This window comes from Mesocricetus auratus, unplaced genomic scaffold (genome assembly GCF_017639785.1).
Source record: "Mesocricetus auratus isolate SY011 unplaced genomic scaffold, BCM_Maur_2.0 Super-Scaffold_100062, whole genome shotgun sequence".
Taxonomy (NCBI): domain Eukaryota; kingdom Metazoa; phylum Chordata; class Mammalia; order Rodentia; family Cricetidae; genus Mesocricetus; species Mesocricetus auratus.
In genome coordinates, this window is record NW_024429234.1 from 965,763 (window position 1) to 980,176 (window position 14,414).

General features: G+C 46.5%; 1 long non-coding RNA gene across 1 annotated transcript; it reads left to right on the forward strand.

Moving 5' to 3' along the window:
- The first annotated feature begins 2,668 nt into the window (after nt 1–2,668).
- Nucleotides 2,669–14,207, forward strand: LOC121136294. Its single transcript, XR_005873438.1, has 3 exons — nt 2,669–2,805; nt 11,532–11,573; nt 14,117–14,207. It is a non-coding gene; the product is annotated as an uncharacterized LOC121136294 (long non-coding RNA).
- The last annotated feature ends 207 nt before the right edge of the window (nt 14,208–14,414 follow it).

Genomic DNA, 14,414 nt, shown 5'->3' on the forward strand with positions numbered 1-14,414 from the left:
TGGGTGTAGTGGTGCTGCACCTTTAATCCCAGTATTTGGCAGGCAGAGGCAGGTGGGTCTCTGTGAATTTGAAGTCAGCCAGGTCTACAAAGTGAGTTCCAGGACAGGCAGGACACAAAGAGAGACCCTGTCTCAGAAACAAACAAAACAACAAAACAAAACAAAGACTATCGTTTATAATGCCTGAAGTTGCAATAGGAGAGGCACCAACTAGACCCTTCAGTGGTGCAAAAGCCACATTCATGGCTGGGAGACAGTAGAAACTCATGCTGGGAGGAATTTATTGGTTCTCCCTCCCTGAGCTGTCCTGCTCAAGGACCGGAACATGGTGTCGAAATGTAACTTGTCTCGGTCCACTGCTGGCTGCTCCAGTGAAGGTCCCAATCAGGTCCTGCGATCTAGGGTAAGCTTGTGAGCAGGGACTCAGGGTTCTGGGCTTTCAGGCGCATTCCATGCTCTTTGCTCATGGTCCAGGCATGAGTCTACAGAGCCAGGATCCTAGGATGCTCCTAGCCACAGGCTCATCCAAGGGCAAGTGTGGTTCCACCCTGGTCCCTGGAGATAGGAATCAAGCCAGCAGTTATTGTCTGGTCGCAAACTCATGATTTAAGGAGCCGACCAAAGAGAGCATGTGTTCCCAGCAAGTTCAGAATGGTGCATTCACTACATTATCAGACTTCTGGCCAGTTAGAACCTCCCAGGGGCTGTCTCTTTGACAATGGTGTCTCCATCTGCTTCAGATTTCTGGGTTTTGAGGTAGAAAAGACAGGATACACTAGGGACACAGAAGAAGGACACCAGGTATTCCAGAAGTGCTCTCCTTCACCCCCATCCAGTGCCCTAGTGGGCAAGAAGCCACCCCTTTCTGCTTGAGAGGAGGATGCTGGACTCAGTGTGACCCTGTTGCAGCCAGGGGAAGCTAAAGAAACTAGCTAATAGTACCGGATGCCTTCTTCTGCTCCGGCTGGAAGATAACAACCAGGACCACTAACTAGGTCCTCAGTTGCACACTGGGTCCCCAGTGGGTTCAGCCTTCTGCCTGAGATCCCTTGTAGAATACAAGAGAATTCAAGAAAACTAGCAAGAGGCAATGGGACCTCACCTCAGCCTTGTTATGAAAACCTGTGAAGAGAGAATCCCAATCCCTGCCTGTTTACCTGCACACAGCAAGACACCAAGTCATGAGGATACCACTGGGGTGCTGCTTGGGGACTGCACAACTTCAGCATTCCTCATCTGAGGTATAATTGAAGCCATCTCATTGAGGGGCCACTCTGGGTTGTTTTGGGGGAAGTAATTTTCCAGCTCCTTCATCCCCTCCATATAGTTGCAACTAGCTTGAACTCATTATATAACTCAGGCTGTCCTCAAACTCCTGGCTATACTCCTGCTTCAGCCTTGAGAGCGGTGGGATTACAGGAGAGAGCCACACCTCCTTTGCCCTGACCCTAAGGCTTTATAGCCTTCTCCAGATCACTGGCCTCCATCGCCATCTGCTGGTCACTATGACACACACACTACTTTTTTTTTCTGTTTTAAGGTTTCTTGTTACCTTGACAAGTTTGTTCCTGCCAGAACAAAACCTGGCATTTTACATACATTATCTTAATTTGAATTTAAGAACCCATGAAAATAGATTGGGGTTATAGCTCAGTGCATTATGCCCTAGGTTCAATCCCTGGTGTGGGGGGAGGGGTTAAGATAGATGTTCTATCTGCACTGTATGTATAAAAAAAAGCTTCAGAGACTATAAGCCGAATATAAGAAACTTACCAAACTACCACATGTCACATATGGAATCCAAATGACTTATCTCCCAGTGCTGTATACTCGCCCATGTGACAAGTGAGTTCCTGGCCTCCTACCTGCCTAGGCTTAGCGCATTTTTCTTAAGGAAGATTCTCGTGTCCTCTGCACACCACCCACCAATTTCCGAGAAGAGCTGGGCTGGTGCTGAGATCAGTCTGCTTACTGACACAGTGCGGGGTGTCACAATGATGCTGAGCTGTAAACATGTTCCTTATCCCAGTAGATTCAAGGATCAAACTTTTATTAGTTAACATACATTTTTGAGACCCAGTCTCCAGAAAAAAAGGAAAATTAACAGGGCTATAATTCAATAGTTGAATATTTGCCTACTGAACACCACAAAAGAAAAGTTTTTTTTTTTGAGACAGGGTTTCTCTGTGTAACAGCTCTAGGTGTCTTGGATCTAGCTCTTGTAGGCCAGGCTGGCCTCATACTCACAGAGATTCACCTGCCTCTGCCTCCCAAGTACTAGAATTAAAGGTGTGTATGCCACCACCACCCAGCAAAAAGATTCTTAAAGAACATGTTATTAAACTAGGACTTCCTGTTTTTGTTTGTTTTTATTCAAAGTTTCTCTACATAGGCCTGGCTGTCCTGTATCTATGTAGACCAGGCTTGCCTTGAATTCACAGAGATCTACCTGCCTCTGCTTCTGCTGGAATTAGAGGTATGCACCGCCATGCCTGGATGTTTGTGTTTGAGACAGAGTCTCCTGTAGCTCAGGCTGACCTCCAACTGGATGTGTAGCAGTGACTCACTTTGAGCTCCGAGTGCTCCTGCCTCCACCTTCTGAGTTGGGATGACAGGCGTGGGCCACTATCCTGACTTGTTTTCCTTCCTTCCTCTTCAGCTGTGTGATCATCACCAAGTGCTTCTCTCTTTCTGAGTTCCTATTTCATCTGTATAATGAAGGAGCTGGTCTGACTGATGGAAAACCACATTTTATTTTTCTCTCACGCTTGCCAAGAAGATGTGGCATACTGTGAGGTCATGAAGGTAAGCCAGCTGTTTGTTTTGTTTCTGCCTGATTCTTGCTCTGGACTCACAGATTGCCTGGAAGTGATAGCCATCCTCCAAATGTCCCAGTTGCTTGCCATGCCTCTGGCATTCTCCTTACTTCTGGACCAGTGTCGTGGGGAACGGCAGCATTACCATGGTGACCCAGGGGCTGGTGTAAGCTTTTTGGCCCCCTAGTAGACATCTTTGGACTTTGCAGGATGTGCTGTTCTCATTTCTCTGTTTAAAGAGGTGGATCTGGTAACTGGGCCCCCATACCTCTTGTCACTGCTTTGAGCCCTGGTTCCAGGCTCCTCCTGTTCCAATCCTCTAGCTGCTTGGTTTCTCCACTTGGGGTCAGGCTTCTTGCTTTGCTAAGAAAGCAAAAGTTCCCCTTTCCATTCAGAGTTCTGGGAATTTAGGAAGGATTGTCACTCAGGAGGCTTACAGAATCTCTCTGGAAAACATCCTTTCCTCTGACAGGTGCCTCTAGAAAATCTAAATTCAGGTCTTAGACTCCAAAAGTACTTTTCCAGAATACCTTATTCATCTTTGGGAGAAGATCCCATAGACAGGAGAGGATCCAGGAAGCCACATGTGCTGTGTGTATGGGGGGGCATCTGCTAAACTTGAGAATCAAGAGGAGAAAAGACCAAATCCAAGATTGTCTAATTAAAACAAACTGTTCTCTGGGGGTGAATCCGGGACTGGTCATCCGGCTGTCTCACCCTAAATTGGGATTTGAGAGAGCAGCCCTGCAGGCCATAGTCTCTTGAGGCCCCTTTTATAGGAGAGATTAGGTGTTCACAGGGGCAAGAGAGTTGGCTGTACATACTGTTAGAAAAATAAAAGAAATAAAAGAATAAATGAAAAGCACAATGAAAGGGAAGGAACAAGGGTAGGGATATGAATGGGGTCACAAGTTTAGTGTAGGCTGAAAAACGTATTTTGCAGTTTGCATCAGATCTAAGAAACAGGAACTTATTCTTAATTACAAGTAGAAAACTTAACTTGCAAGGACTTAGCACAGGATAAACAGGAACTTATTCTTAGCTGTCTTAACTGCAATCAGAACCCTTAACCTGCAAGGTACGTTGTTCCTGTTTTGGTCTCACAGCATCGTTAGAGCTGGGTGTTCTGGGCTTGGTTAGGAGGTAGGGAGGCATACCACTAAGACTGGGGGTGGGGCGTGACAAGGCTGACGATGGTGTGGTTGGGGAACACTACATAGGAGGAGTGTAATCCACTTGAGCCAGGCAGAAAGATTTCTTGAGGAGAGTGATTATCTGAATTGCATCTTCAAGGTTGAGGCTTACGTTAGGCACTGGGTGGACTGAAGGAGATCTTGTCTTTAGACTCTTCCTTCCTGAGACTTTGTCCCTCATTAGGGGCTCACTGGTCATGAATCTCCTTCCCTACCTTTCTTCATCTCTCCTTTTTCTGGCCAGTCTCTCCTAGCCCTATGATTGTAACAAGTACCCCAATGTTGCATATGGTACTGTCCCCTTGTCACATGTAGTCCCTTCTGTGCAGATTGCTCCTGGCTTAGTTGCCTATCTGGTGAACTTATTCATCCTTTAAGATCCAGCTTGATGGACAAGCCTTTCTGATACTATCCCACATCCTTTCCTTCAATCACATCAGTGCCATGAGCCAACAAGTGTTAGGCCTGGATGTAGTTCTACATTGCTACTTTCTATTCTGATATCTCTGTCTTTTCAACTGTTTAGGATCTCTTGTAGTCTGGCAGAGGATGGGCTGGCTTTTCTCAGCCAAATACATGGTGGTTGGTCAGATGTATGCATGCATGCATGCATGCATGCATGCATGTATGCATGTTTGTATGTATGTATGGATAGAAGCACAACTTAAAAAATACTCCAGCTGGGCAGTGGTGGCACACACCTTTAATTACAGCTCTCAGGAGGTAGAGGCAGGTGGATGTGTGTGAGTTCAAGGCCAGCCTGGTCTACTGAGCGAGTTCCAGGACACCCAGGGCTGTTACACAGAGAAACCCTGTCTCAAAAAACCAAAAGAAAAAAAGAAAAGAAAAAGGAGAAGAAAGAAAAGAAAAGAAATCCCTCCCAGTTCTGTTCCAGGACATGGTCCTGCAGGGATTTAGCCATATGTTATTAAAGTGAATTAAAATTTACTTGAAATAACCACAGACTCCCCCGCTCCCCTGAGCTTGCAATGACCAGATTACATCTCCTCCAGGCACAGAAGTTTGACATTTTGTTGCAAAGTCATTTTCTTCTCATTTCCTTATGTTGCTAAAATATTCTATTTCTCTTCACTTCCCCTCTGTGTCCCCATTACTCATATTTAGTTAAATTTATCCACTGCCATTTAATCATCTGAGATAGGTTTGCTGGTGTGGATGGTCCCTGGGCATTGCTTTCCCTCCTGAGACCATCTGTCTCCTCCTGGGCCACACTGAGAACAGAACAGACCCCTTCCCTTTGGGGACAGAGATTCTAGGATACATGTGAGCCCTGAGCTTCTTGCAAGGCCAACTTTGAATTCAGGATCCTCCTTTCTCCACAACACTCACTGACCTTCCCTTTCTCCAGACCCCTCTTCTGCTTCCTGGAACATGGTTGCTTTATTTTAATTTCATTACTTTTATTTAGTTAGTTTGTGGGTGGGTGAGGGCATGAATATGCCATGGAGGTCAGAGGATAACTTGTGAGAGCTGAGTCTCTCCTTCTGCTATGTAGGTCCTGGGGACTGGATAGAGGTCATCAGGTTTGGCAGCAAGAACCTGTAGCCACTGAGCCATCTGGCCTGCCTAGAACATTGTTTTATTTTGTCTCCAGATCAAGAAGTTCTGGTATCCTTTAGTCACACAGACAAAGAATCACAATTCTTCTCTGAATAGGTTTAATCAGCCTCCAATGGGAGAAAATAGCCAGCTGGGCAGCAGAAGGGGGTGTTGCTGGGTGGCTGCTTGAGACACTGTCACACCAGTCATGTTCCTTAGCAGGCAGGGGCACCTTCTTCTTTCTCACTCAAGAGACTTTATTATACCCAGAGACATCTGGAAAAGGCAAGAAATTCATGTGTTAGAAAGAGAGGAGTCCTCATTTGATCTCTCATTGTGTCCCTTGGGGGCTTCGGGACTGTACCTGGGAACTCAGGGCTCAAGACTCTTCAGAGCCTTGGGGCTCAGGAACAGCATCAATCCTACCTGGGCCCTGGAGGTAGGATGGACCCTGGGTGCTGCATTTGCAGAGTTCTGGGCTCTGTGTATGTCTGGAAAGTGGGTGCTGTAAATTCCCAACCTTGGTGAAGAATTTGCCCTTTGCCTCAAACTCAGGGAAAGGGTGGTGTGGAACTACTTGATAGAATCAAGTCATGTTTTGGGGAGCTTTAAGGATGCAGTGAATCCGGGACTATTCATGCCAGAGAATTTCGACATCAGAAGACAGGCTGGCTTCCATGGTCGAGTGAAGAAGACAGCCACACTGGGATGTGGCTGCATGCCAAGATCAAGAGTGACCTCTGACATGACAGAACCACCTTGAGGTCAAATTAGAATCTGAGCAAAAAGCTTCCTGGGCTGCTATGGTGATTTACACCTGTAAGATGGGAGTGGGAAGATAGTAAGTTTGAGAGCAGTATGAGATATAAGAAACAAACAAACAAGCATAACAAGTGCAACACACACACACACACACACATTGGCAGGAGAAAAAAACAGCAGCAGGAAGAAGCAGAGGGCATTGCTGTGCTGGGGCAAAGAAGAGTCATAAGGGGATTTGCCTTACATAGAATCAAGGAGCAAGGAAAAAGTGGCCCTAGCTAGGCATTGGTGGAGCACGCCTTTAATCCTAGCACTCAGGAGGCAGAGGCGGCGGATCTCTGTGAGTTCTAGGCCAGCCTGGTCTACAGTGCCAGTGCCAGGATATGCTCCAAAGTTACACAGAGAAACCCTGTCTCGAAAAATAAAACGAAACAAAAAAAAAAAAAAAAAAAAAGAAAGAAACAGTGGCCCTAGGCACATTCATTTCCATTTTGTTGATACCGTCTTATGTAGCCCAGGCTGGTCTCAGACTCACTGCATAGTTGAAGATGGCTTAGAACTTCTAATCTTGCAGTTTCTATGTCCTGAGTGCTGGGGACAGGCATTCACCTCCACATCTAGTGAACGCGGTACTGGGAACAGAACCTAGGGCTCTGTGCATGCTAGACAAGTACTCTGTGAGGTACATCTCTAGCCACCATGGAGTGGATTTCTAGGACAAAGAGTGTGGCAGGAAAGCTAACTCAGTGGCTAAGTGCACTGGCTGTTCTTACAGAAGACCCAGGCTTAATTCCCTTCATCCACATGGAGGTTCACAACCATCTGTTCCTCCAGACTCAGTGATCCTGTGAGATCTGATGTCTCTCTAATGGCCTTAGAGGCACTAGGCACACACCTAGTATATAGACATACATGTAGGCAAACACTTACTTATATAAATAAATTACCAAGCAAACAAATAATATTTTAAAAAGGACAAAGGGAACTGATAAAGTATTTTGTAGTTATGTTTTATGAGTCATATTTGTTTTGTTTTGTGAGACAAGGTTTTCTGTGTAGCCCTGACTGTCCTGGAACTCATTCAGTTTGGCCTCAAACTCAGAGATCCTCCTGCCTGTGCCTCCCAAGTGCTGGGATTAAAGTCATAGGCCACCACTGCCTGACTATGAGTCGTCTTTAGAGACCTTAACATATATGATCATATTTACATTTTTGTCTCTTTTTTTCTCTCTCTCTATGTAGTCCTGGCTGGCTTAGAACTCTTTATATAGACCAGGCTGATCTTGAACTCACAGAGATCTGCCTGCCTTTGTCTCCCGAGTGCTGGGATTAAGCATGCACTAGTCTCGGGCTCTGCAGGTAGAGACTTCCTTCTTGTTCCCCTCTGGAAATAGAGCTCCTGACAAAAGGCTTTGGTTAATGGAGTCTACTCAGGATGCTGAACGCAATCAAGAGCCACTACCAAGGAGACAACTTTCTAAAACGGTGCCACCAGCTGGGGAGTCTGGGAAGAACCTCCTGACTAGTGTCTATATGCCTGGTCAGACTTTGACTAGGCTGTCTGATTCTTCTATCCCCCTGAGTCACTCATGAAGGAGCCAAGAGTAGGGTGTCTCCTTAGTCGACGGTGGCTCTTGAACTGATTTGGTTAAACATCTCGAGCAGACACTGAGCCAGAGCCCCTTGGCAGGATCTCAGTTTCTAGAGAGGAACAAGAAGTAAGCCTCCATCTGCAAAGCCCGAGGCAAGTGAATGGTGCCAGGTCCAGTGTTGGGGAGCCACTGCCTGTGGCTGGACAGTTCCCAGGAACCCAGCAGGGCTTTCACAGCTGGGTTTCTCCTGGAGATTCTCTAGGATGCTTGTTGAGACACCCCACCCTCTATAAACGCCACTGTTGAGAGTTCTGTTTGTGCAGTAACTCATTCCTGATCAAGAAAGTCTAAAGCATTGGATATCATGAAAATTTTATAGTTCCCTAGATGTACTAGATTCTCCCTTTAAAAATATTTTATTCATTTATAAATAACAAATATTATTATTTATTTTATTTAAAAGCACACATTGTGTGTCTCTGTGTATGTGTTACAAGCCAATGTATGTGTGTCTGTGTGTTTGTGTGTGTGTCTCTCTCTGTGTGTATTATGGTGTGTCTGTGTGTTACAAGCTATGGCATGTGGGTCTGTGTGTGCCTGTATGTGTGTATGTGTCATAAGTCATGGTGTTTGTGGGTATATGTGTAGGTGTGTGTCTGTGTGTGATTATGTGTGTGGTACAAGTCATGGTGTGTATGTGTCTTTGTGTACCTGTATGTGTGTGTATGTTATAAGCCATGGTGTTTGTGGGTATATGTGTAGGTGTGTGTCTGTGTGTGATTATGTGTGTGGTACAAGTCATGGTGTGTATGTGTCTTTGTGTACCTGTATGTGTGTGTATGTTATAAGCCATGGTGTTTGTGGGTATATGTGTAGGTGTGTGTCTGTGTGTGATTATGTGTGTGGTACAAGTCATGGTGTGTATGTGTCTTTGTGTACCTGTATGTGTGTGTATGTTATAAGCCATGGTAGGGCCAGGTGGTGGTGGTGCACGCCTTTAATCCCAGCACTTGGGAGGCAGAGGCAGGTGGATCTCTGTGAGTTCGAGACTAGCCTGGTCTACAAGAGCTAGTTCCAGGACAGCCTCCAAAGCCACAGAGAAACCCTGTCTCTAAAATCCAAAAAAAAAAAAAAAGAAAAAAAAAAAGAAAAAGAAAAAAGAAAAGAAAAGAAAAAAAGCCATGAAGCCATGGTGTGTGTGTGTGTATGTGTGCCTGTAATTGAGTGTGTCTATGTGTATGTGTTACAAGCCATGGTGTGTGTGTGTGTCTATGTCTGTGTGCTTGTGTTTCTGTGTTGTATTTGTGTGTGTAATAAGCCATGGTGTGTGTGTACATGCCTGTATGTGTGTGTACGTGCCTATATGTGTGTGTTTGTGTATGAGTATTTGTGTGTGTGTGTGCCTGTATATGTATGTGTCTGTGTTACAAACCATGGTGTGTGTGTATGTCTGTGTGTTATAAGCCTTGGCGTTTGTGTATATGTGTCTGTGTGTCTGTGTGTCTGGGTTTCTGTTGCTGTGATGAACAAGTTGGGGAGGAAAGAGTTTATTAGGCTCACACTTCAGCATTACTGCTCATCACTGAAGGAAGTCAGGACAGGAACACAAAACAGGGGGGAGCTGTTTACTGGCTTGCTCGACCCATCTTCTTTTCTTTATTTATTATTAAAAATTATTTTCATTTTACATACCAATCCCTGTTCCCCTCCCTCCCCTTCTCCTGCCCCTGTCTTCCTCCTTCACACACCCCCATCCACTCCTTGGAGGGGGTAAGGCCTTCCTTGAGGAAGCAACAAAGTCTGGCATACCAAATTGAGGCAGAAATAAGCCCCTCCCCTCTGTATGAAGGCTGAGCAAGGTATCCCACCTTAGGAAATGGACTCCAAAAAGCCCGTTCATGTACCCTGGATATGTCCTGGTGCCGCTGACAGGGGCCCCCTCAACAGTTCAAGGCACATAACTTCACCCACATTCAGAGGGCCTAGTTTGATCCCATGCAGGTTCCCCAGCTGTCATTCCATAGTCCGTGAGCTCCCACTAGCTCGGGTCAGCTGTCTCTGTGGTTTTCCCCATCATGATCTTGACCTCCTTGTTCATATGATCCCTCCTCTCTCTCTTCAACTGAACTCCAGGAGCTCAGCCCAGTGCTTGGCTGTGGGTCACTGCATCTGCTTCCATCAGTTACTGGATGTAGGTTCTGTGATGACAATTAGGGTAGTCACTAATCTGATTAAAGGCCCGTTCAGACACCCTCTCCACTACTGCTAGGAGTCTTAACTGGAGTCATCCTGTGGACTCCTGAGATTTTTCTCTAGCACCTGGTTTCTCTCTAACCCCACAATGGCTCTCTCTATCAAGATATCTCTCTCATAGCTCTCCCCCTCAATCCCTCCCCCAACTTAGTCTTATGGAGTCCTCATGTTCCCATCCCCCATCCCATCCCTTCTACCCCTACCCCAGTTACCCAGGAGATCTTAACTATTTTCTCTTCCTGGCCAGCCCACATTCTTTTTTTTTTTTCCTTCTTTTTAAATTTAAATTTAAATTAGAAACAAGGTTGCTTCACAAGTCAATTCCAGGTTCCTCTCCCTTTCCCTCCCCTCCTCCCACGCCCTCCCCTCAACCCCTCCAATATCCCCTCATTTCCCCAGGGAGGGTGACGCCTTCCATGGAGGTGTCCATAGTCTGTCATTTCATCCAGGGCAGGACCTAGACCCTCTGGCCGGCCCACATTCTTAGAGAACCCAGGACCAGCAGCCCATGGATGGCACCACCCACCATGGCTGGGCCCACCCTATTGATCACTAAATGAGAAAATGCCTTACAGCTGGAGCTCAAGGAAGCATTTCCTCAGCTGAGGCTCCTTCCTCTGATGACTCTAGCTTATGTCAAGTTGACACATAAAACCACCCAGTACAGTGTTACAAACCATGTTGTGTGTTTGTGTGTGTGTGTCTGTGTGTTACAAGCCATGGTGTGTGTGTGTGTGTGTGTGTGTGTGTGAGTGTGTGTGTGTGTGTTACAAACCATGGTGTGCATGTGGAACTTTGAGAGTTAGTTCTCCCCTCCTGTCATGTGAGTTCTAGAGATCAAACTGAGGTCAAGTCATGAGGGATTGTTTGTTGTACTAATGGGTAATAGGTTATTCTGAGAGCACATCTGCTAAATAAATTTGGCTCTGACTCTAGTGTGCATCTTTTTGCTATGTAATACCCTGTACCACTTTAGAAATCTACAAATAGTCTCTGGCAATACGAGGACCCTTGAGAGAGGTAGCTCTTCCATGTCAAGAAGAACCTTCAAGCTCCAGAAGCTCAGCACGGCACCTTTATACTGTAGAAGCTGCTCGCTCTCAGTCTGTTATGGCGAGCAGCTTAAAGGAAACTGTCTGGTACAGACTCATTTACAGTAAGGGGAGAATGAGGCCACATGGGTTTTTCCTCGCTCACCCTTATCTGCCTAACTGCTGGGGACTCATGCCGTATGTTGAACTTGTCCTGAAAGTGAGTTTCTTGCCTTTGCCTCTTACTGGCTTTGTGGAACAGCCATCTTTGGGGAGTCCGGTGGACACGGTTCTGACTCAGAAGCATCTCTTTTCTATTTCCAGTGAAGGGTTTCAAGAAGGTGCTGAAGTCTGAGGCTGCAGCGGGTGAGTTGCCATGGGCCATGCCTGTCTGTGTCTAATTTGATGTGACTTGTTTCCCTGGCCACAAGAACTCAAGGCCAGGAATAAAAAGCACCAGGGGCAAAGGTGATAGCTCATTGTGCAGCCTGGTATGCTGGCTCTCAATACCCCCAGGGTTCACTCTTGGCCACCAGGAGCCTGGGAGGGAGCATATCCAAGAACTCATGGCGGGTGTGTACGCTGTGGGAGTTCAGCTTTGTTTATACTCAAAAAGTCCCAGGAAAACCTTCCCCTGAAACTGCCACCATCAGGCATTTATTAAGCTTGAGTTGACTGGGGCCAGTTCTCCTGGTTGGCTAAAATTGGCCTGAAAAATAGAGTAATTTGTGGTTGTCAGATCCTAAATTAAATGATTCGAATACTACTGTGGCTGATTAAAGGACTTTATTCAATTTCCTCTTGACCACATGTTCTTCGGTGAGGGCAGGAGAGACACTGTTTCTGGAAGAAATACAATGTTCGGAGAGAGATTATCTGATCTGTGGATGGCATTTATTAAATACAGCTCCCCCCTTTGTATCTCAATGAAATATGAGACTAAGGAGGGAAGAGGAAGTGATTATTATTTGTTTAACTGTGTGTAACTCTTCCATCAAGCTTTTGGGCACAAGTCTCCTCGGGGCACAAGCTGGGTATCTAAGAGAAGTGCAGGCACCCAAAAAAGGTATCTAGGCAACAGTAACAAAGGTCAGCAAATGAAATGCAAGAATGAGTCAATGAAGGGGAAAATAATCTGGGGCTGTGTCGGGTGGTCTGAGAGATGTCCACATCATCCCCAGCAATTGCAGAGCCCTCCCTTCTTGGGGACCAGGGCCCTAGGGAGCCAATCCAGAGACCGAGGACATGTTCTGGCAAACAAGGAGAGCTGGCTCGGAAGGTGATGACCTCCAGAGACCAGGAGACTAAGCACCTACTGCAGGAAGGACAGAGGTCACAAGACGTTCAGATTGCGGTGTCCTGAGTGGCAAGAAGCAGAAACTTCGAGACAGGAAAGGGAGACTTTGAGTAGAGGGGAGGGAATAGGCACACACGCACGGATACACCTTGGGGATCTAGGATTAAGGGCATGACCCACTGGCCCCAAATAGCCCTCACCCTGGCCTGCCTCCTGTTGCAGGTTCTCTCTAGCTTAGGCTCATCTAACAAACAAGCACAGTCCTGCATAAGGAGGCCTAAACAGGAAATGGAGGAGCCCAGCAGAAGACAGAATCAACAGACACTGTCAGCACTAAACACAGCAGAGTCCCGCTATCAGCTGTTTTCAGAGAGTGATTTATCTAGTCTCAAAGGCGACAGATGAGGCCAAAAGAGTGGGGGAAGGGAGTGGCCTTTGGGGGGTGGCCCACACTGGGGAAGAATCGGGCTCACCTCACCTGAACCACGTTCCTCTGACCTTTCTCTCCTCTTGCTTTTGTCCCTGGAGTGAAAGAAAGACACACAGACCTTAGATCAGCCGCCCTCAACCTGTAGGTAGCAACCCCTTTGTGTCACCTAAGACCATCAGAAAATGCAGATATTTACATTATGATTCATACCTGTAGCAAAATTACAGTTATGAAAAGAGCAACAAAAATTATTTTATGGCTGGGGGTCACCAAGGGTTGCAGCATTAGGAAGGTTGAGGCCAGACTGTCTTACTCAGGGCCAACACTTTGAGCCCTCTTCAAATTCCAGGCTCCTTCAAGAGCTATCAAGACAGCAAGCCCCTGGATGGACCCAGGAAAGGAATAAGTGTAATGGCATCCAGAATCTTGCCTGGCCCAAGGCTATATGAAGGATGAATTTATCTTACTGGATTCACTCAACTTATTGAATGAATGGTTTTAATTTACACGTTTTTTTTTCATATATTGAGAGTTGTTTCAAATAAGGCTATAAATTTTAGTTCTCACTGCTGGATCATATACTGACTCTGACGCTTATTGTGTGGCCACGAACAGGTCGTTTATCTTGTGGGTGTTTCCCTTTATTATCTATAGGCTCAGAGGGACTGACCCCACCCTACGACTGTTGGTGCTTGTGAGGGCTTGTGACAGATCCTGCCTATGAAAACATCTGCTTGAAGTTTCATAGGGCATTTGTTTTCATGCCAAACGTTTCTTCTTTGTCCTTGCCCATTTTTATGGAGGTCATTTTTCTAGTTGCCCTGCAGGAATAAACGCCAGGGCCCTCACAGGTCAAGGTTGCTCTCCTGCTCTGGTCCTCACAGCCTCCAGGGGGCGCGCAGGGCCCGCGCTGTCTACGTCGTAGCAGCCTGTGGGCGCTGGGCAGAGAGTTCTGGTTCCCCCTGGTTCACCTGGACTGACTGGGTCCTACATCCTTTTGTGCATTACCTAAGCACAATGGGTGAAAAGGAAACCAGGCAGGGCGGCTGGACACTTGTATGAAGAGCACAACCTTCTAGATGGAGCCCTGCATTGCCCCACCTTTGTTTGAGACTTGGTGCTTTCAAAACGATGCTGGATCATTCGTAATGCCAAGCTTTCCCCTCTCACCTTATACAACAGACCTTGCCAGCTGGAAGCAAGATTGCGTCCCAAGAGACACCTACTTCCGGCAGTCCTCTCTGGGGACATCAGGAACGATGTGGTAAATAAAGTCCTGAATTTTTTTGTATTAGCCAATGTCCTGCGACTCACTGTGGCCCTAAGAATCGGGGTCTAATGTTTGGAGATGGAGAAAGCTGTTGCCAGGACTCCCACCAGGCCAGCCAGTTGGGAGGCAGTGGCAAGAGGCCTTAGATGGTGACACTGTAAGTGAGGAATGGAAGAGGGGTCCAGATGCTGACAGGGAGGCACATGGGTG